Genomic DNA, 21,785 nt, shown 5'->3' with positions numbered 1-21,785 from the left:
CAGATACGCGCAAAAGAATATTGGTCTCTTCTTACAGCCTGATCTATATATTTGCCTAATGCGTTCCCGATGGTCTGAAACGATTTTTGATTCCAGCAATGAAGGGGCAGGTGAGGGAGCCTTACCCACACCGGCACGGCAGATGGGACGTCTTGAGAGGGATCAAAGTCTGGGTTCCATTGATTTAAATACAGACCCTGCGGCCCCATGAAGTAGGGACCGTTTCTGAATATTAAGCTTCTGTCTTCCATGTTTTCAAATACAAAAACGAAGTACCCTTTGCCAACAAAGTAACTCTTCACTCCGTCTTTTATCAAAGGTTTCCAGTTTCTTTGGGTCCATTCCTCCACGGATTTGGGGGAGGGCCATAGGCCTGTAAACTGGCCTATGAGGCCTCTTTCTTCCAAATTCAACGCCGCTTTGCAGGTGTCCTCCTCTGGCAGGGCAACAGAGGGAATCATATCCATTCTTTTGATGAATTTCTGCTGAGTTGCAGAAGGAGGGCGATTTGTCCCATTTGCAATCAAATTTCTGAAAGCAGTGACTTCAGGAGGCGGATCCGCTGGGGGGGCAGAACTCTCGGGAGTCTCCATCTGGCAGCGGAGGGGAGGGCGAGGCTGTGCGCAGGGGCGCAGCAGCCTGGGCGGCGCTGTAGAACTCTCAGAACCCTAGGTTGAGAGCAGAGGAGCAGGCCGCGCGCTGAAAGTATGGTTTAAAAACTTGGTAAGTTTTAACCCAGAGAAGATGAAGGAATATTTCTTGGTTATTCATCTAGAAGTAAAGGATACAAATGTTATAATAAGAGACTTCAAAAAATTGTTGAATGCATTGATGTTGTAATCGATGAAGCTTACAAAAATTCGAAACAGGTGACATCATCAAAAGAAGATGATAATAATGAAGATGATGAATGCTTTCCCGTATCAAATAAAAATGACATAGAGGAAGAAACCAATGAAACATCAGAAGAAGATACATCTGACAGGAAAAAGGCTCCATCTAGGTATGTTCAAAAGAATCATCCAGAATCTCAAATTCTAGGAGAAAAAGGGCCCGGAGTATGAACAAGAAGAAATCTTGTAGGATATTCTAGTTATCTAGCCTTGTTATTCTCCATAGAACCACAAAATGTAAATGAAGCTAGCATAGATGAATGTTGGGTTAAGGCCATGGATGAAGAACTTCACCAAATTGAAAAGAATGATACTTGGGAATTATTTCATAGACCTCATGATAAAATTGTTATAGGAACAAATGGACATTCAAGAATAAGTTGAATGAAAATGGAGAAGTAATTAGGAATAAAGCAAGGCTTGTTTGTAAAGGGTATGCACAACAAGAAGATATAGACTTTGAAGAAACTTTGCACCTGTAGCTAGACTTGAAGCCATAAGAATGTTTCTTGCTCTTTCAAGTTTTCAAAATTTCAAAGTTTATCAAATGGATGTAAAATCTGCATTTCTTAATGGAGATTTAGAAGAAGAAGTATACGTTGAACAACTAGAAGGATTCATTCTAGGAAATGATGAAAATCTTGTATGAAAACTATAAAAGGATTTATATGGACTGAAACAAGCTCTGAGGGCATGGCATTATCGTCTCGCCAAATATATTCAACAACAAGGCTTCACAAAAGGATCTGTTGATAGCAACTTATATACAAAAAATGAAAATGATAAACTGCTAATTATCGTTGTTTATGTTAATGATATCATCTTTGGAAGTAATGAAGAATCTATGAGTCAAAACTTTTCTTCTGTTATGCAGCAAGAATTTGAAATGTCTTTACTTGGAGAACTAACCTATTTTCTTGGTCTACAAGTGCAACAAACAAAATATGGCATATTTCTTTCACAAAATAAATATTTCAAGAAAATTCTGAAGAAGTACGGAATGGAAGATTCCAAACCAGTATGTACTCTAATGGTAACAAGATGTAGTCTCAGTTCTAATGATGAATCTCCTACAGTGAATCAACCAGAGTACAGATCTATGATTGGAAGTCTACTTTATCTAACAGGTACCATACTAGATATCATGCATGTAGTAGGAATTGTTGGAAGATTCCAAGCCAATCCGAAGGAATCACATCTTCAGGCAGTAAAAAGAATATTCAAATATCTCCAAGGAACTCAAGACTTTGGTCTATGGTATCCTAAAGATACAAATCTCACCCTTCATGCATATACAAATGCAGATTGGGCTGGAAATGTTGATGACCGAAAAAACACTAGTGGAGGTGCATTTTATATGGGATCACGATTAGTATCCTAGTTCAACAAGAAACAAAGTTCGATTGCCTTATCTATAACTGAAGCAGAATATGTGGCTGCTGCATCTTGCTACACACAACTACTCTAGATGATGCAAACATTACAATATATTCAAATCACATGTTCTCCACCCATCTCCATCCTATGTGATAATATTACAAGTGCTATTAATATTTCGAAAATCTAGTCATGCACTCCAAGACCAAGCACATACCCATTAAGTGCCAATTTCTACGAGAACAAGTGCTTGAACAAAAGGTTAAATTGGAGTATGCTCCCTCCAAAGAAAAAGTCGCTGATATATTTACCATACCTCTTCCCAGAGAAGCATTTGAATATATCAGAAAAAAGCTGGGAGTTGTTTCTGCCTCATCTTACTGTTAAAACTAGTTTATTCAGATTCAGAGGAATATTTCCTATACACGGATTTCATGAAGTAGAGTCACGTATATACGCGAGTTTCTGTGACGACATCAGCATATGTGTTTTTCTGATAGAAAAATAGTGGGTCAGACTCAAAATCAGTTTCTGACATGGCTGTTCAGTCTGATGTTGATGGATACAGTCTGCTGATATGCTTTTCTCATTGATGTTTATTTGATTGATGAATATGCCTTGATGAATGAATTGTTGACAATGCACAAGTAGCACAGGTTCAAGGGGAGCATTAGCCTTCAAAACATTATGCATTGTTGGCATCATGGTTGCTGAATTCAGCTATGGTATTAGTTATTAATGTCATTTGATGAAAAGATCATGTAAAAACTTATGGTGTAATAATATGTCTCTTTCTGTCATAGTCTATCATGAATGAGTCCTTTTGGACATATGATGTAATTTGTACTCCTATTATGCATGGGAAGGATGATGTAATCATTGTAATTTTTAGTCATGTATGAAAATTTAGTGTATCCCCACTTGGTTGGGTTATTGATGTATGTATGATTCATTGGTGATAGGAAGGTCATACTCACATAATTTAGTTATAAAGTCATGTTATTCTTTTGAAAAATATTTCTGCAGACTCTGCATATGCTCAGGGGGAGGAAGGACAGTATAGTGCATCTCAACCTGTATTAAGGGGGAGAATATATTGATTTGCCCTTTTCCCTTGATGTCAAAGGGGGAGAGTATCTTGGTGTTTCTTGGTATATGTATCTTGGTGTTGCTTGATATATATAACATGTTGTACAGCTTGAAGTGATCAACACCAATATGGTTGCCATCAAGTCCAAAGGGGGAGATTGTTGGCATAATGATACATGTGTTGTCCTTGATGGAAACCCACATACATGCCAGTTCAGAAATGATAAAGGCCAACTCACATTTTAACAAGTCTATTCAGAGGTAATAGAGTAATGGTACAAAAGAACAGGATGATGGGACAAAGGATTACAGATCAGAGTCAAGAAATTAATGAAAGAGAATGGTTTAAGTTGTATATGCTTTTTACCCTAGTCCAAGTAGCATATACACGTGGGTACACAGAATAAAAGGAGCGTATATGTATGCACACAGTTCATAGAAGGAAAAGCGCGCATGGGATAGAAAATTAAGGTTAAAGAATACCAATGGTCCATACCATGGTATTAGCCCACAATATTGAGTGGAATAATGATTACTTGATCCCGTCTAAAAATAACATAGGTTCTAAGTTTTGTTTTGGTGCATGGTATTTACAAAGGCTCTAACTATATAAGGAAGAGAAGATCAAAGGGCTAAGTGTGCAGGTGAAATGGTTTTTCATGAATACTTCTATCTAAAGTATATTTTGTGTTGTAAGGGTTATGGTTATGATATAGATCTGAAACATCTTGTGCACCCATGGATATAGTGTTGGATCAGGATCATGAGACCTGAAATGACTTACCATTGTAGGACCTGAGAATGGATACTCTAGATCTGATTGTTAATGCATGTTTTATCCTTTATATGCTATAATATGGGTATATCTGTAGTCTTGAAAAGCTGCGAAGTTATAAGTCATTATTTGCAGATCTATATGCTGGTTTGCATCGGTGAAGGCGTGTATACACGCTGGTTTGACACTTCCAAGTTGCATATGCAGAGGATGGGCTTGTTGTTCAGAAATGAATGATCCATCTGATCAGTGCTGCTGATTTACAGTTGTTTGTCAATGATGTCTTCATTAGATCTGAAGTAAAACTAATTGTATAAGGAGATTGAGTCTGGTTGACTAATTGATTGAGTAAGAAGGGTGATCTTTTTTGCTATATGTTTAGAACTTTGTAATATGACAATAGATATTTAGAATGTCTTTGGTTAGTACAATTGTTTATTTAGAAGTTTTAGATATTTAGAATGTCTTCGGTTAGTACAATTGTTTATTTAGAAGTTTTATGATTAAGTATCTTTAGAGGTATACGCAAGTTGGGTTACAGAATGTAGTGTATACACGCAGGTTGTCTTAATTGAAGTAGCATATACATTTTGACATATGGTTTTGAGGTTGCAGTTGATTCTAGTTATTGATGCAGTGTATAGGGTTTAGCTCTGACAGTGATCTGACTGTTCAGATTGATTGATTGTGTTTTGCTTCAGAGTTGATGGGTTTTAGTGATTGGTTGATGCAGTTGTATTTAATGGTTGTATTGCAGTGGTGATTGATTTTGAGCTTCAATGTTATTAATGGGTCCAGTATGAAAATTTTATGAAATGTGTTCTACATACTGTGTTGATGTGTACCAGGAGTATCCAGTCTGAAAATTTATGAAACGTGGTCTGTGGAGAAAGAGTGAAGGTTGTAGCCTTTTGTAGGCCGGTGCCTACGTACTGGTAAACATATCAGCTAGTACAAGAGCTAGGGGGTTGGAGCTCCCTTCCAATAGAAGCTAGAAAATGAGTGAAGGTTGTAGCCTTCAGCAGGTAGATGCCTGCGTACTGGGAAAAGTATGCACCAGTACAAAACTTGTAAACACTTTTTATAATAAGAAGATTGAAAAATCTTGGTGTTCATGTGTGCTGCTTATGTGTGTTGATTTATTTTGTTTTTATTGCATCTATTTACTGCTTAGTAAATGCATCACACTCTGATTTAAGTTCAACAGACAATGAATTAGTTGTTTTACAAGTTTATTATATATATGTTGGTTCCATTCATTATAGTCGTGGACATACGCTGTTTGGTATCTGTAAAATAATGTATATAATTTGAAAAGGAAAAATTATTATTGTGAAAGTTTAAATACTGATTCACCCCCCTCTCAGTATTTTTCCCAACAAAATTTTATGATCAAACTTAACTAAACTATAATAAAATATTTGAACATTAGGACAACCATCCAACATCAAGTTGCAATAAAATAAGATTTCAAGCCTAATCAAGTATATTTGTCACATCACTTCTACACACAATTAACCACATTCCAACTATTTTTCCTATTTTTGCTCTTACATATTCCCTTAACCTTTTTATTTTAGTGGTGGGTGAAATGAAATGAAATTCTCTCCCCCCACCCCCCAATTAAATAGAACTTCCATTTTTCTTTTTTCTTTTCAACTTAAAATATAATGCTAGCATTTAAAACGAATGGCACTTTTTCTCCCAAAGTATACACACATAAACGAAAGTCTATGCCAAGGGTCAAATTAACTCAGTCTTTAAGTATTTGTTAGTACCAAGGGTTGAGTTAATGTCCACTATAACTCTTTAAGAACTGGACACCAAGAATTAGGCATTACAACTCTTAAAGTGCATATAGACCAATAATAAGGGTCACATTGAGTTAATTCAATACCTTCAAGATTTTACATGGAGATGAATTTTAGTGGGTAGGAATTACCAACATAGGCCTTTTCTTGTCGACATTAATCATGTCACAACTATTTTCTCATTGTAATCTTAATTGACAAATATTATTGTTGTCTTTGCACACAACTAGAGACAAACACATAAATAACCATGAATAAACAACAAGTGGAAATATACACATGGAAATCATCAATATCTTGACTCCATATTGTCCACATAATTTGATTCAATTTGGAGTCCATATGCATCCATGGTTTTTCCTATCACACTTTGACAAATCATCAATATTGTAACATAATATAATACATCTTTCAAATAAACATGCATTTTTTTTCAATATCTCATGGTATCACTTATCACTTAAAGTTCATATCATCCATATGAATTTTGACACCTATACATCAATATCATGATACGTCTTAGTGTATTCATAGGCCACAATAAGTAATCACATTATATAACAAAATCGAATAATCTCAACCATTGCAAGGATATCAAAACATAAGCCATAAAGAATCAAAAGTTTAGAGAATATCATCTACAATTTTTCTCATCAATCAACCAGGTCATGCTTGTAAGTAAAATCCCCTCCAATAACAATGCTACAATAGTCAAATAAAGTCAAAGCAAAAGAGGTCATTACACCAATCATATTATTGAATAGAAATAACAATAAGCCATTACACCTCATTGCTCTAATTTTTCTTTGGAAAATATTCAACCACCACTTTCTCTTTCCATTTTCTAAAATAATTTCAAAGTGATAACCTATCATCTTGGTGATCCACTTTGGTTGTTATTTTGAACTAGATCATTCTTCCAACAAAGGCTTCAGGTTGCCATGATCTATTTTTAACTTTAAGTGTCTACTAATTATCTAAATGAATAATTTTTTAATATGTAGCATGGATCACATCTAATTTACATAAATGGGTTGAGAAAGCTCTTTCCTTTAAGATGGCTTCCATAGGAAAGGAAATTCATTTTGGCATGAGATAATACCATGTCGTGATGCATCACACTTTACATTGGTGATTTTTGTGAACTCAAGGAGAGCCTATTTTCTCTAATAGTTTTAATACCATATAAACATGTTCTTTATAATATTTGATGCAAGTTAATATATCATTTAAAAATATCAATGTAAAATTTATGAAAAAGGGCTTGAGAATAGACTTTATCTTTATAAAGTTTTAAAATGTGTAAGGCATATGAATATGTCCAAAATGCATTACCAAAAACTCACAATAATCTCCTTGTGTTAAGTTCTTTTGGGGTTGTCTTCTTCTCTCATTGAAATTTGATGATATCCTGAACAAAGATCCAACTTAGTGAAGAATATTACTCCCTACAATTCATTTAACAATTCATGATGATAGGAATAATCTTATTAAGTTATTTATAATATTGACACACAAAACATGAAGAATCCTTTTTGTAAGCCATCATCAATGGTAAGAGAAAGCTATTTAGCTAGGTCAAATGATGCCAAATTCTAGCAGTTCTTGAACTATATGCTTAATCTCACCAGCATGGGCATAAGGATATCTATAAGGTGAGATACTATGTACAAGACTCTTTGGGATAAGTTATTGTGCTCTTGAGTGAGAGGAATACCTTTTGCATTTCAACATATACTTTGGAATTCTTTCCAATAACTATTTGGAGATCGAAGGGCACAAAGAGAATAGTGTTTGAACATTTTAATGAGAATAATTATGCAATCAACTTATATGGTTTTCCATGCATACCTCTGAGATAATTTTCCCTTCCTTTCATCAAAATATCATCACAAGATTTGAAAAATTTACAGTCATTATTTTCAACAATTTTAACCATTACATCCCTAAAAGATACCAAAACTATCCATTTTGATTGAATTCAAACATTGTTATCAATTTTACAAGAACTTTGACCTAAATAAGAATTTTAGTCCTAATAACCTATACTTTTACATTGAAAAATTCAAAATCAACCTTCAAATTGAAGAAGGTGGTACCAAGTATTCTTTTTCTTCAACTTTAAAATATAGTATTTTGCAACTATGATTCTAAAAACCCATAACAATGCTATAACAAAATAAAATCCATTCTTAACATCATTTTCCACTTTAAAAGATTAAAATTTCAAAATTTTGAACCATAACATTAATAATTGGGAAACATTATAAGTGGTTAAAATTATAACATTTATAAATTATTGATTAAAAAGTTGTTTTTTTTTTCCTTGGAAAAGATTGTAACATTTCTTTAGATATGAAAAGGTTATATTCTACAGATGCATTATATGAATTTTCAAAAATTTGTCCTCTCAGATAGAGTCCAAAAGCCTTCAACAATAGGCCCTAAGATTAAAAGGATATAACGTGCACTATGAAAAGTGTTGTTATGTATTAAAAAAAACATATATAAAAACCATACATAATACAGTTAGCTATTACTAAAAAGTGTCCATAAAATAAAATAAAAATGTAGATGGTATTTAGATTGCTACATCTGAAGATCCCACACATATGTACATCAAAAAAATATCACATAAAAAGTATCATAAATGGAGTAGAATCTGATCCTGTGCATTAGATATCCGTCCATAAAAGGACTGTGATAATACTCCACATCTTCATCTAGTTGTTATGAAGTATTCCAAATTCCCAAAGCTTGTCCAATTCTTTCCTTAGACATCAAGTCTTCCACTATGCTCCTTTCCCTATAGATATTACTACAATCTATATGATCAAAATAATGTTTTAAATGAAGAAACTCCTCCAAAATCGATGGCTGTTTGTGATTGTGGCATATTTGAGTTTCATTGAACCAGTTGATAACATTCACAGAGTCACCAAATATCTGAAGATTACTGCATCCTTTCTTAATGGACAAACAAAGAAGAAGTTTAATGAGAGTAATTATACATAGTTATTTATACCCCTTACCAAACCAATTTGAGATTTGATGAAGTGATGATCTTGAAGAAATAAAACAATCCCTCCTCCACAAACTCCATCTTCATTGGAAGCACCCTCAAAGTAATTCCAGGGAAATTATGGGTTAATGGCTTCTTCAGAGATGATCCGAGGAGCCTGAGTTGTATCCGAGGAAAGAAAAAGAGAGTAAATTGCAATCATTTGAGCTACAATTCATTATGGAGACCTCATATGAGAAAGTGGCCTTATTTCTAGCCAACCAGATTCCCCAACAAATGAGAGGAGGGATGTTTCTAAGGGAATAATCATTTGACATGACCTACAAGGATTTTCAAGCATCATGAAACGTTTTTCCCCTCCACACCATGTCGCAACCCATATTATGCTTAACCACTATCCAAATATTCAAAGAGAATGGACATACTAGAAACAAATGAACCGCATATTATTTTGTATTCTTACAGAGAATACACCAATTAGGGCCTTCTTTTTTCTTCTTCTGTAGGTTGTCCCATGTGGAGATTTTATTTTCAATCAGACACCATAGAAATATTTAGGATTTTTCAGGGAAAATCAACTTCCATATCTTCTTCCACCACCAAGCCATCTCCACTTGTCTTATGGAAATGATCTGATATAAATACCTGGTTTTTGGAGTATTCACCCTAAACGAAGAATGAACCCAACAGAGTGAATGTTCTCTATCTATGATTCTGATATGGGAGGAATTTAGTACAGTCTTGTAATTATGCCAAATGTCATTTAACTCCTTCAACAAATTTAGTTGATGAGTGTCTACCCAACCCTATTCCAAAATTGAGGATTGGCATTCGCTGACAATCTAATTCAAACAAATCCTTCCATTCTCATTCAAAAAGTTTACTAATTCACGTGGAAGTCACAAATATCCCCATAGTTGGCCCATAAATTAATACCAATTATGATCTTCCTTCCATTACCTAAGTTCTATGCAAGACCTCTCTTCACCAAAGAGAAAGAGGATATGACAACCTTCCAAATGACATACACAATTGAGAGCTTTTTATGTGGCATTTTTTCCCCGTCTTCAATAGTATCCGGGAAGATATATTTCCTTTAAACGATTGATGTACAGAGACTGTTGGAAGAAAATAGCCTCCATTCGACCTTAGTTTCTAGAGGTTTTGCAAATAGATGGGGATCTTTGATGCCCCAACCTCCTCAAGCTTTAGGATCCACAATTTTGTCCCATCTCACCCAAGGGAAAACAAATTACTCCGTGGAACCCACCCACAAGAATCTACAACACAACTTCGTCATGGATTCAATTATGCTTTTGGGGATCCAAAAAAGAGACAACTAGTATACCAGAATAGCCTCTAACACAGACTTAATAAGTACCAACCTACCTTCTCTAAACAACCACCTATAACTCTAATGTTTCAATCTCTTTTCAATTTTGGCCAAAAACCATCACCAGTATTCCTTCTGGTATGAATTTTTTATTAGATGAAAACCAAGGTACTTCAGTGTTGGAAGTAATACTGAGAGGGGTGGGGGGGGGTTGAATCAGTATTATCAAATCAATAAAACTTTTTCATTTCCATACTTAGATACATATACACTACTTCAGTTCATGGAACCCGCGTATATACGCAGCTGTGTCTAATGCAACTAGCGTATATCCAGAATACTTATGATTCAGTTAATCCATTAAAAGTTGATCTTTAGTTAGTGCATCAGAACTTCATTAACCATATGAACAGTAAGCAAGTGCAGTAAAATAGAACAGATCATCACACACAAGAAGCACACATGAACACCATGATATAAGGTGGAAACCCAATGTGGGTGAAAACCACCTGCTGCAAGTCGTCTCTATATTCCTTTAATAAGAAACTTCATTTTACAATCTTTGTAATGGTGCAGTCTTATACCAGTACGCAGGCTACAACCTACAGAGGGCTAAAACCCTCTCTCGTTTTCCAGACTCTCCTGGATGGGAGCTACAACCCCCTTAGCTCTTATACTAGCCAATGTACTAGTACGTAGGCGCCGACCTACAATCTCCTTTCATCCTCCAGGGACCACATTTCATACATTTTCAGACTGGATACTCCTAAAACAACACCATAATCTGAAGGCCATGTTTCATCAAATTTTCATACTGGACCCATAAATATCATTGAAGCACAAAACAATCAATACTAGCATCATCAATCTCTGAATCTCTGAAACATTGAGACCCTGTCAACAACACAGTCACCAGAACACAGAGCAGACAACAGAACTCCGCAACAATCAGAACCAACTGTACCATCAAAATTATGCATCAGAGTGCATACGCTACTTGGATGTGCCGAACCTGTGTGTATACGCAACTTAATCAAGGTGAACCATCGTATATGTCATTAACTACTTCTTCATAACTTCACTGCACTTCCTGACTTCAGACATAACCAAATCATTACATATACAAGGATAATATATGTGTTAGCACCCAGATCTAGTCCTTCAGATCTCATAAATATGAGTCATTATGATCCTGATCCAATATTAGTTCTCATCCATCAATACTGAAGCTAAACACAATCAACCAAACAAGATATGCAGAATACTGACACCTTCAAACTGTCATCAGATCCCTTCAACAACCAGAACCACCTGTAACTTCAAATATCATAGCTCAAAATGTATACGCTACTACAATGAACTAAACCTGCGTACATACGCGCTTACACCAAAGCCAACCCGCGTACAGATCTATAAATATTCAATCATGACTTGCAGCGATTTCAAACTTAAGTTATACCCAGTTCAGATCATTACATGCGTTAGTATACAGATCTAGAATAAACATAATCAATCATATAGAGATAGTTCATTTCAAACCATTTGATCCCGATCTATCCTTAGATCTTGTTCTCCATCCACCGGTGAGATCCCTCCTTAGCTCAGATCAAGCAATGCATCATCAACCCATAACCTCCATACTGGATCTCATACTTCTTCAGATATTCAAGACTTTTCAGATGCACTTGCCTAATGATCTTCTTCTCCTTTTATAGTCTTAGGCCTTGCTCAATACCATGGTCCAAAACCATAACAAACCAATACCATGGACCCAATACTTGGGGTCAACACATTTGACGAGATACTATGGTCCAAAACCATAGGTTCAAATACCAAGGACTAACTATCACAGACCAAAAGTAAGTTCTTCAAAATATACGCGCTTTTTCGTGCATGAAAGTGCGTGTATACGCATACATGCCTTTGTAATGTCTAACCCGCGTGTATACGCGTCTTCGTCACAATGAACCTGCGTATATGTATTTTCTCTTCATACTTATAGTCTGATCATCAATTCCTTTCTGCTAACCTTCTGCTCATCAATTCCTTGCTGCTGACCTTCTGCACTATGATTTGTAATCTGTGTGATTTGCCATCAAGGACAACACTTGTCTCATAATGCCAACAATCTCCCCCTTTGGACTTGATGGCAAAGCTAACTTGTCACACTTAGAACTATCATCTGATTCCTTTGAGCTGTCCTGCATCCCATGCATTTAGCCACATATGTAGATGTTCTTCTATGAGAGGGTTGCCATCAAGTACAACACATGCATCATAATGCCAACAATCTCCCCCTTTGGACTTGATGGAAAAAATACCAAATCACTCTCCCCCTTTGACATCAAGGGCAAAGGGTGGACCAAGATATTCTATTTTCTTGATAAACATTCCGCTGTCCATACTCCCCCTGAGTACCTGCTGAAATATCTGAATGCCAAGATGTACCAATCTGTCCATGCTCCCTCCGAGTACATGCTGAAAGCTCTGCTCTTGCTGAAGTGTGCCATTCTTGCTCCCCCTGTCTGTAAACAAGGTCTGCAAATAGATTTTCTACAAGAAAGAACATGACTCTATACATCATAAGTGACCTTCCTAGCACCAAAGACTCATACATACATCCATCACCCAACCAAGTGGGGATACACCAGAAATTTACATATGACAAACAAGTACATTACATCATTCATCCCAGGCATAGTGGGGAAACCAAAATAGGCCGTTACATGACCTTGACACCATAAAATACATGACTGAAATATTTCACCATCCTTCTTATGCAAAGAGGGGTTACAAATTACATCATGTGACTAGAAGAGATTTCATCAAATTACTACAATAGATAGAGACACACTATTACATCATGAGTCTTGATATGAGCTTTTTATGAAACCAAACATCTAAATAAGACCATGATAGTCATTAGCAACTATCATCCACAATGTATGATCTGCTCCATAATCATCTGTCAACATCACCTAGACCAGCAATCATGTTCTCCCTCTGTACCTCTTCCATCTGTGCCAGATGGTCTCTGTTAGACCGATATCAGACTTCCTTTAGCCAGAGCTTGGCCCCACTGATTTCCTTCAAATCAACATATACGCGACTGTATCCATAGAAACAGGCGTATATACACGGGTCCTCCTAATGAAACCCGCGTACAACCACTTCCAGATCAGCAACCTGTAAATGTCCTATGACAAGGTATGTCTATCAACATATAGGTAAGAACTCATCATCATCATGTCTCCAATAATGCAACTTTGAGTAATCATTCATGTATCCATCACTATGTATCTTGAGTTTCAAGATCTTTTGTCAAGGCTTCTTTATATCATCAACTTCAACAATCCTCATCCACATGAGCACCAAGAACTATAGGAATCCTGCATCATGATCTTTATGCATATGACGACAATAGCATATGAGAGACTCATCATCAAGTAATGAAGTTGTGTATTCAAGCTTTGTACTTCTCTTTATCCTTATGCACCATCTAGGAATCAATCCACAAATATGATCTGAACATCTACTATGTAACCCCAAGAGTCATATGAGATTTTATTATGGACAAATCATAACCACCTCATAGCAAGATATATCATTTGGCCATATAAACATCATCACCAAGGACTATTAACCATAATGCCAACAATGCATTATTAAAGGCATCTGCTCCCCCTCAACCTGTGCCATCTGTTAGATCTGATCATGCATATATCAACAATAAGCATCAAGACATCATCATCATCAAGTTAGGATCAAAACATTTCTAAACATATTACAAGTATCAAAACATTTCCACACATCCTCAGCAGACTGTAACTATTAACCAATAGAGCAAATAGTGGACTGAATCATATCAGATCCTTTTTCTGAGCCTGTCCCCACTGCTTTTCCTCAGACTAACATATACACGACTTTGCAATGTCTAACTCGCGTATATACGCGACTTCCCTTTATGAAACTTGCGTATGAGATTCAGGACATTGAAGTTTTATACTTTCAGCTCCCTCTGAGTCTGATATGTCTGTGCTGTGCTGTATCTGAGTACATTGTGCTGTGCCACATCTTTCTAACTGAACTTCCTTCTTCTTCCATATCTTCAAGTGTGATGATGTTTTCTCCTTTTCGTGTGATGTCCGTACTTTGTTCCTGCATTCCTTTGCTATATGTCCAAGCTTGTTACATGCATAACATCTTACATGTTTCATATTCCTCCTGTAACAATCAGTAGCTTTGTGACCAAACATATTGCAAGAAAAACAATATCCATTGAAGTACCTGGAATGTGATGATCTTTCCGTGTGATGATCTTGAACCATCCTTCTTCTGCATATAGCTGCAACATGTCCAAGATTATGACATTCATAACATTCAATATTATTCATCTGAGTAAATGGTCGACCATAGTTAGGAGTAAGATGTTTTCTTTGAAGAATCTCTTTCCCTGATTGTTGATGAGGTTGACCTCTCATCTCCTTGTTGATCATTTTGGATTTCTCTTTAGAGTTCCTTGCCTCACCTTGTGAACTAGATTCACCTTCAACAGATTCATGAAAACCAAGACCAGTCTTGATAGCAGGAGACCTTTGACTACTAAGAATATCATCCAAGGCTTTAGGACTATCTTGAAATCGTAACAGTTTATCCTTTTCTTCTTTACCTTTCAAGATATTTACCTCAACTTGAAGTTGTTCTTCCTTTTCCAGACATTTCTTCTTCAAGATTTCTTCAGAGTTTCTTCCTTCTTCCATTTGTTGCCTTAGTTTGAGAATCTCATTTTCTTGTTCTTCATTCAGATCCTGCTGCATTTGACGAATTTTGAAGGCACATTCCAGCTGAGATTTTAAGCTGACAACTTAGTTTACCTATTTTTCAATAGGTTGGAGTAGATCTTTATTCTGCTTCTTTGATTCTTCACGATCTTCTTTTAGCGAGTGGATCGTGGCTTCAAGACTTTCATAGTAACTGGATCTATCTCTGAGTTTCTTGATGGTTGTGCTTCTTTCATTGACTTCATCTCTTAGTGATGTTACTTCATCCTGCAACTTTTGATATTTATCCTTGAATAACTTCCTTACCTTGTTTCCTTCTTCTAGTTGGGCTTTTAGTTTGGTAGCTTCTTCTTTGAAGTCACATTCCCTTTTGTTCAATAGATCTTGTTGATCTCTGATTTTATCTGAAAGCCTTTTAAATTCTTCCTCTATTTGATATCTTTCTTGTTCACCCATAAGAGCAAATTTAGTTGTTTCGCTATCACTTTCATCTTTTCCAAATGGATAGATAACTGGAACATCAGAGGATAACAAATTCATACCTGATAGTTCATCTTCATTCTGAAATGATTCTGAATCTGAAGAGCTTCTTACAGCGAATCCCCAATCGATTCTCCCACTGTCATAGTTCTTCTGAGATGTCTTCTTCTACTTATGTGCTTTTTTCTTAAGCTTCTTTCCCATTGTTCCACGGATCTCCTTCAAGCGATCAAGCTTCTACCAAAGGACCTGCTCTGATACCAATTGTTGGAAATAATACTGAGAGGGGGGGGTGGGGTGAATCAGTATTATCAAATCAATAAAACTTTTTTATTTCCATACTTAGATACATATACGCTACTTCAGTTCATGGAACCCGCGTATATACGCAGCTGTGTCTAATGCAACTAGCGTATATCCAGAATACTTATGATTCAGTTAATCCATTAAAAGTTGATATTTAGTTAGTGCATCAGAACTTCATTAACCATATGAACAGTAAGCAAGTGCAGAAAAATAGAACATATCATCACACACAAGAAGCACACATGAACACCATGATATAAGGTGGAAACCCAATGTGGGTGAAAACCACCTGCTGCAAGTCGTCTCTATCTTCCTTTAATAAGAAACTTCATTTTACAATATTTTGTACTGGTGTAGTCTTATAACAGTACAAAGGTTACAACCTGCAGAGGGCTAAAACCCTCTCTCGTTTTCCAGACTCTCCTAGATGGGAGCTACAACCCCCTTAGCTCTTGTACTAGCCGATGTACTAGTACGCAGGCGCCGACCTACAATCTCCTTTCATCCTCCAGGGACCACATTTCATACATTTTCAGACTGGATACTCCTAAAGCACAACACCATAATCTGAAGGCCACATTTCATCAAATTTTCATACTGGACCCATAAATATCATTGAAGCACAAAACAATCAATAGTAGCATCATCAATCTCTGAAACACTGAAACCCTATCAACAACACAGTCACCAGAACACAGAGCAGACAATAGAACTCCGCAACAACAATCAGAACCAACTGTACCATCAAAATTATGCATCTGAGTGCATACGCTACTTGGATGTGCCGAACCTGCATGTATACGCAACTTAATCAAGGTGAACCAGCATATATGTCATTAACTACTTCTTCATAACTTCGCTGCACTCCCTGACTTCAGACATAACCAAATCATTACATATACAAGGATAATATATGTGTTAGCACCCAGATCTAGTCCATCAGATCTCATAAATATGAGTCATTATGATCCCGATCCAATATTAGTTCTCATCCATCAATATTGAAGCTAAACACAATCAACCAAACAAGATATGCAGAATACTGACACCTTCAAAATGTCATCAGATCCCTTCAACAACCAGAACCACCTGTAACTTCAAATATCATAGCCCAAAATGTATACGCTACTACAATGAACTAAACCTGCGTACATACGCACTTACACCAAAGCCAACCCGCGTACAGATCTATAAATATTCAATCATGACTTGCAGCGATTTCAAACTTAAGTTATACCCAGTTCAGATCATTACATGCGTCAGTATACAGATCTAGAATAAACATAATCAATCATATAGAGATAGTTCATTTCAAACCATTTGATCCCGATCTATCCTTAGATCTTGTTCTCCATCCACCGGTGAGATCCCTCCTTAGCTCAGATCAAGCAATGCATCATCAACCCATAACCTGCATACTGGATCTCATACTTCTTCAGATATTCAAGACTTTTCGGATGCACTTGCCTAATGATCTTCTTCTCCTTTTATAGTCTTAGGCCTTGCTCAATACCATGGTCCAAAACCATAACAAACCAATACCATGGACCCAATACTTGGGGTCAACACATCTGACGAGATACTATGGTCCAAAACCATAGGTTCAAATACCAAGGACTAACTATCACGGACCAAAAGTAAGTTCTTCAAAATATATGCGCTTTTCCATGCATGAAAGTGCGTGTATACGCATATGCGCCTTTGTAACGTCTAACCCGCGTGTATACGCGTCTTCGTCACAATGAACCTGCGTATATGTATTTTCTCTTCATACTTATAGTCTGATCATCAATTCCTTTCTGCTAATCTTCTGCTCATCAATTCCTTGCTGCTGACCTTCTGCACTATGATTTGTAATCTGTGTGATTTTCCATCAAGGAAAACACTTGTCTCATAATGCCAACAATCTCCCCCTTTGGACTTGATGGCAAAGCTAACTTGTCACACTTAGAACTATCATCTGATTCCTTTGAGCTGTCTTGCATCCCATGCATTTAGCCACATATGTAGATGTTCTTCTATGAGAGGGTTGCCATCAAGTACAACACATGCATCATAATGCCAACAATCTCCCCCTTTGGACTTGATGGCAAAAATACCAAATCACTCTCCCCCTTTGACATCAAGGGCAAAGGGCGGACCAAGATATTCTCTTTTCTTGATAAACATTCCGCTGTCCATACTCCCCTTGAGTACCTGCTGAAATCTCTGAATGCCAAGATGTACCAATCTGTCCATGCTCCCTCTGAGTACATGCTGAAAGCTTTGCTCTTGCTGAAGTGTGCCATTCTTGCTCCCCCTGTCTGTAAGCAAGGTCTGCAAACAGATGTTCTACAAGAAAGAACATGACTCTATACATCATAAGTGACCTTCCTAGCACCAAAGACTCATACATACATCCATCTCCCAACCAAGTGGGGATACATCAGAAATTTACATATGACAACCAAGTACATTACATCATTCATCCCAGGCATAGTGGGGAAACCAAAATAGGCCGTTACATGACCTTGACACCATAAAATACATGACTGAAATATTTCATCATCCTTCTTATGCAAAGAGGGGTTACAAATTACATCATGTGACTAGAAGAGATTTCATCAAATGACTACAATAGATAGAGACACACTATTACATCATGAGTCTTGATATGACCTTTTCATGAGACCAAACATCTAAATAAGACCATGATAGTCATTAGCAACTATCATCCACAATGTATGATCTGCTCCATAATCATCTGTCAACATCATCTAGACCAGCAATCATGTTCTCCCTCTGTACCTGTTCCATCTGTTCCAGATGGTCTCTGTTAGACCGATATCAGACTTCCTTTAGCCAGAGCTTGGCCCCATTGATTTCCTTCAAATCAACATATACGCGACTATATCCATAGAAATAGGCATATATACACGGATCCTCCTAATGAAACTCGCGTACAACCACTTCCAGATCAGCAACCTGTAAATGTCCTATGACAAGGTATGTCTATCAACATATAGGTAAGAACTCATCATCATCATGTCTCCAACAATGCAACTTTGAGTAATCATTCATGTATCCATCACTATGTATCTTGAGTTTCAAGATCTTTTGTCAAGGCTTCTTTATATCATCAACTTCAACAATCCTCATCCACATGAGCACCAAGAACTATAGGAATCCTGCATCATGATCTTTATGCATATGACGACAACAGCATATGAGAGACTCATCATCAAGTAATGAAGTTGTGTATTCAAGCTTTGTACTTCTCTTTATCCTTATGCACCATCTAGGAATCAATCCACAAATATGATCTGAACATCTACTATGTAACCCCAAGAGTCATATGAGATTTTATTATGGACAAATCATAACCACCTCATAGCAAGATATATCATTTGGCCATATAAACATCATCACCAAGGACTATTAACCATAATGCCAACAATGCATTATTAAAGGCATCTGCTCCCCCTCAACCTGTGCCATCTGTTAGATCTGATCATGCATATATCAGCAATAAGCATCAAGACATCATCATCATCAAGTTAGGATCAAAACATTTCTAAACATCTTACAAGTATCAAAACATTTCCACACATCCTCAGCAGACTGTAACTATTAACTAATAGAGCAAATAGTGGACTGAATCATATCATATCCTTTTTCTGAGCCTGTCCCCACTGCTTTTCCTTAGACTAACATATACACGACTTTGCAGTGTCTAACTCGCGTATATACGCGACTTCCCTTTATGAAACTTGCGTATGAGATTCAGGACATTGAAGTTTTATACTTTCAGCTCCCTTTGAGTCTGTTATGTCTGTGCTGTACTGTATCTGAGTACATTGTGCTGTGCCACATCTTTCTAACTGAACTTCCTTCTTCTTCCATTTCTTCAAGTGTGATGATGTTTTCTCCTTTTCGTGTGATGTCCGTACTTTGTTCCTGCATTCCTTTGCTATATGTCCAAGCTTGTTACATGCATAACATCTTACATGTTTCATATTCCTCCTATAACAATCAGCAGCTTTGTGACCAAACATATTGCAAGAAAAACAATATCCATTGAAGTACGTGGAATGTGATGATCTTTCCATGTGATGATCTTGAACCATCCTTCTTCTGCATATAGCTGCAACATGTCCAAGATTATGACATTCATAACATTCAATATTATTCATCTGAGTAAATGGCCGACCATAGTTAGGAGTAAGATGTTTTCTTTGAAGAATCTCTTTCCTTGATTGTTGATGAGGTTGACCTCTCATCTCCTTGTTGATTATTTTGGATTTCTCTTTAGAGTTCCTTGCCTCACCTTGTGAACTAGATTCACCTTCAACAGATTCATGAAAACCAAGACCAGTCTTGATAGCAAGAGACCTTTGACTACTAAGAATATCATCCAAGGTTTTAGTACTATCTTGAAATCGTAACAGTTTATCCTTTTCTTCTTTACCTTTCAAGATATTTACCTCAACTTGAAGTTGTTCTTCCTTTTCCAGACATTGCTTCTTCAAGATTTCTTCAGACTTTCTTCCTTCTTCCATTTGTTGCCTTAGTTTGAGAATCTCCTTTTCTTGTTCTTCATTCAGATCCTGCTGCATTTGAAGAATTTTGAAGGCACATTCCAGCTGAGATTTTAAGTTGACAACTTCGTTTACCTATTTTTCAATAGGTTGGAGTAGATCTTTATTCTGCTTCTTTGATTCTTCAAGATCTTCTTTTAGCGAGTGGATTGTGGCTTCAAGACTTTCATAGTAACTGGATCTATCTCTGAGTTTCTTGATGGTTGTGCTTCTTTCATTGACTTCATCTCTTAGTGATGTTACTTCATATTGCAACTTTTGATATTTGTCCTTGAATAACTTCCTTACCTTGTTTCCTTCCTCTAGTTGGGCTTTTAGTTTGGTAGCTTCTTCTTTGAAGTCACATTCCCTTTTGTTCAATAGATCTTGTTGGTCTCTGATTTTATCTGAAAGCCTTTTAAATTCTGCCACTATTTGATATCTTTCTTGTTCACCCATAAGAGAAAATTTAGTTGTTTCGCTATCACTTTCATCTTTTCCAAATGGATAGATAACTGGAACATCAGAGGATAACAAATTCATACCTGATAGTTCATCTTCATTTTGAAATGATTCTGAATCTGAAGAGATTCTTACAGCTAATCCCCAATCGATTCTCCCACTGTCATAGTTCTTCTGAGATGTCTTCTTCTGCTTATGTGCTTTCTTCTTATGCTTCTTTCCCATTGTTCCATGGATCTCCTTCAAGCGATCAAGCTTCTACCAAAGGACCTGGCTCTGATACCAATTGTTGGAAATAATACTAGGGGGGGGGGGGGGGGTGGGGTGAATCAGTATTATCAAATCAATAAAAATTTTTCATTTCCATACTTAGATACATATACGCTACTTCAGTTCATGGAACCCGCGTATATACGCAGCTGTGTCTAATGCAACTAGCGTATATCCAGAATACTTATGATTCAATTAATCCATTAAAAGTTGATCTTTAGTTAGTGCATCAGAACTTCATTAACCATATGAACAGTAAGCAAGTGTAGTAAAATAGAACAGATCATCACACACAAGAAGCACACATGAACACCATGATATAAGGTGGAAACCCAATGTGGGTGAAAACCACCTGCTGCAAGTCGTCTCTATCTTCCTTTAATAAGAAACTTCATTTTACAATATTTTGTACTGGTGCAGTCTTATACCAGTACGCAGGCTACAACCTGCAGAGGGCTACAACCCTCTCTCATTTTCCAGACTCTCCTGGATGGGAGCTACAACCCCCTTAGCTCTTGTACTAGCCGATGTACTAGTACATAGGCGCCGACCTACAATCTCCTTTCATCCTCCAGGGACCACATTTCATACATTTTCAGACTGGATACTCCTGAAGCACAACACCATAAT

Source organism: Pinus tabuliformis, chromosome 3_1, assembly GCF_031772625.1.
Source record: "Pinus tabuliformis cultivar Carrire ecotype Pingquan chromosome 3_1, CPIR1, whole genome shotgun sequence".
Classification (NCBI taxonomy): domain Eukaryota; kingdom Viridiplantae; phylum Streptophyta; class Pinopsida; order Pinales; family Pinaceae; genus Pinus; species Pinus tabuliformis.
The sequence above is the reverse complement of the archived record's forward strand: the minus strand, read 5'-3'. Positions refer to the sequence as shown.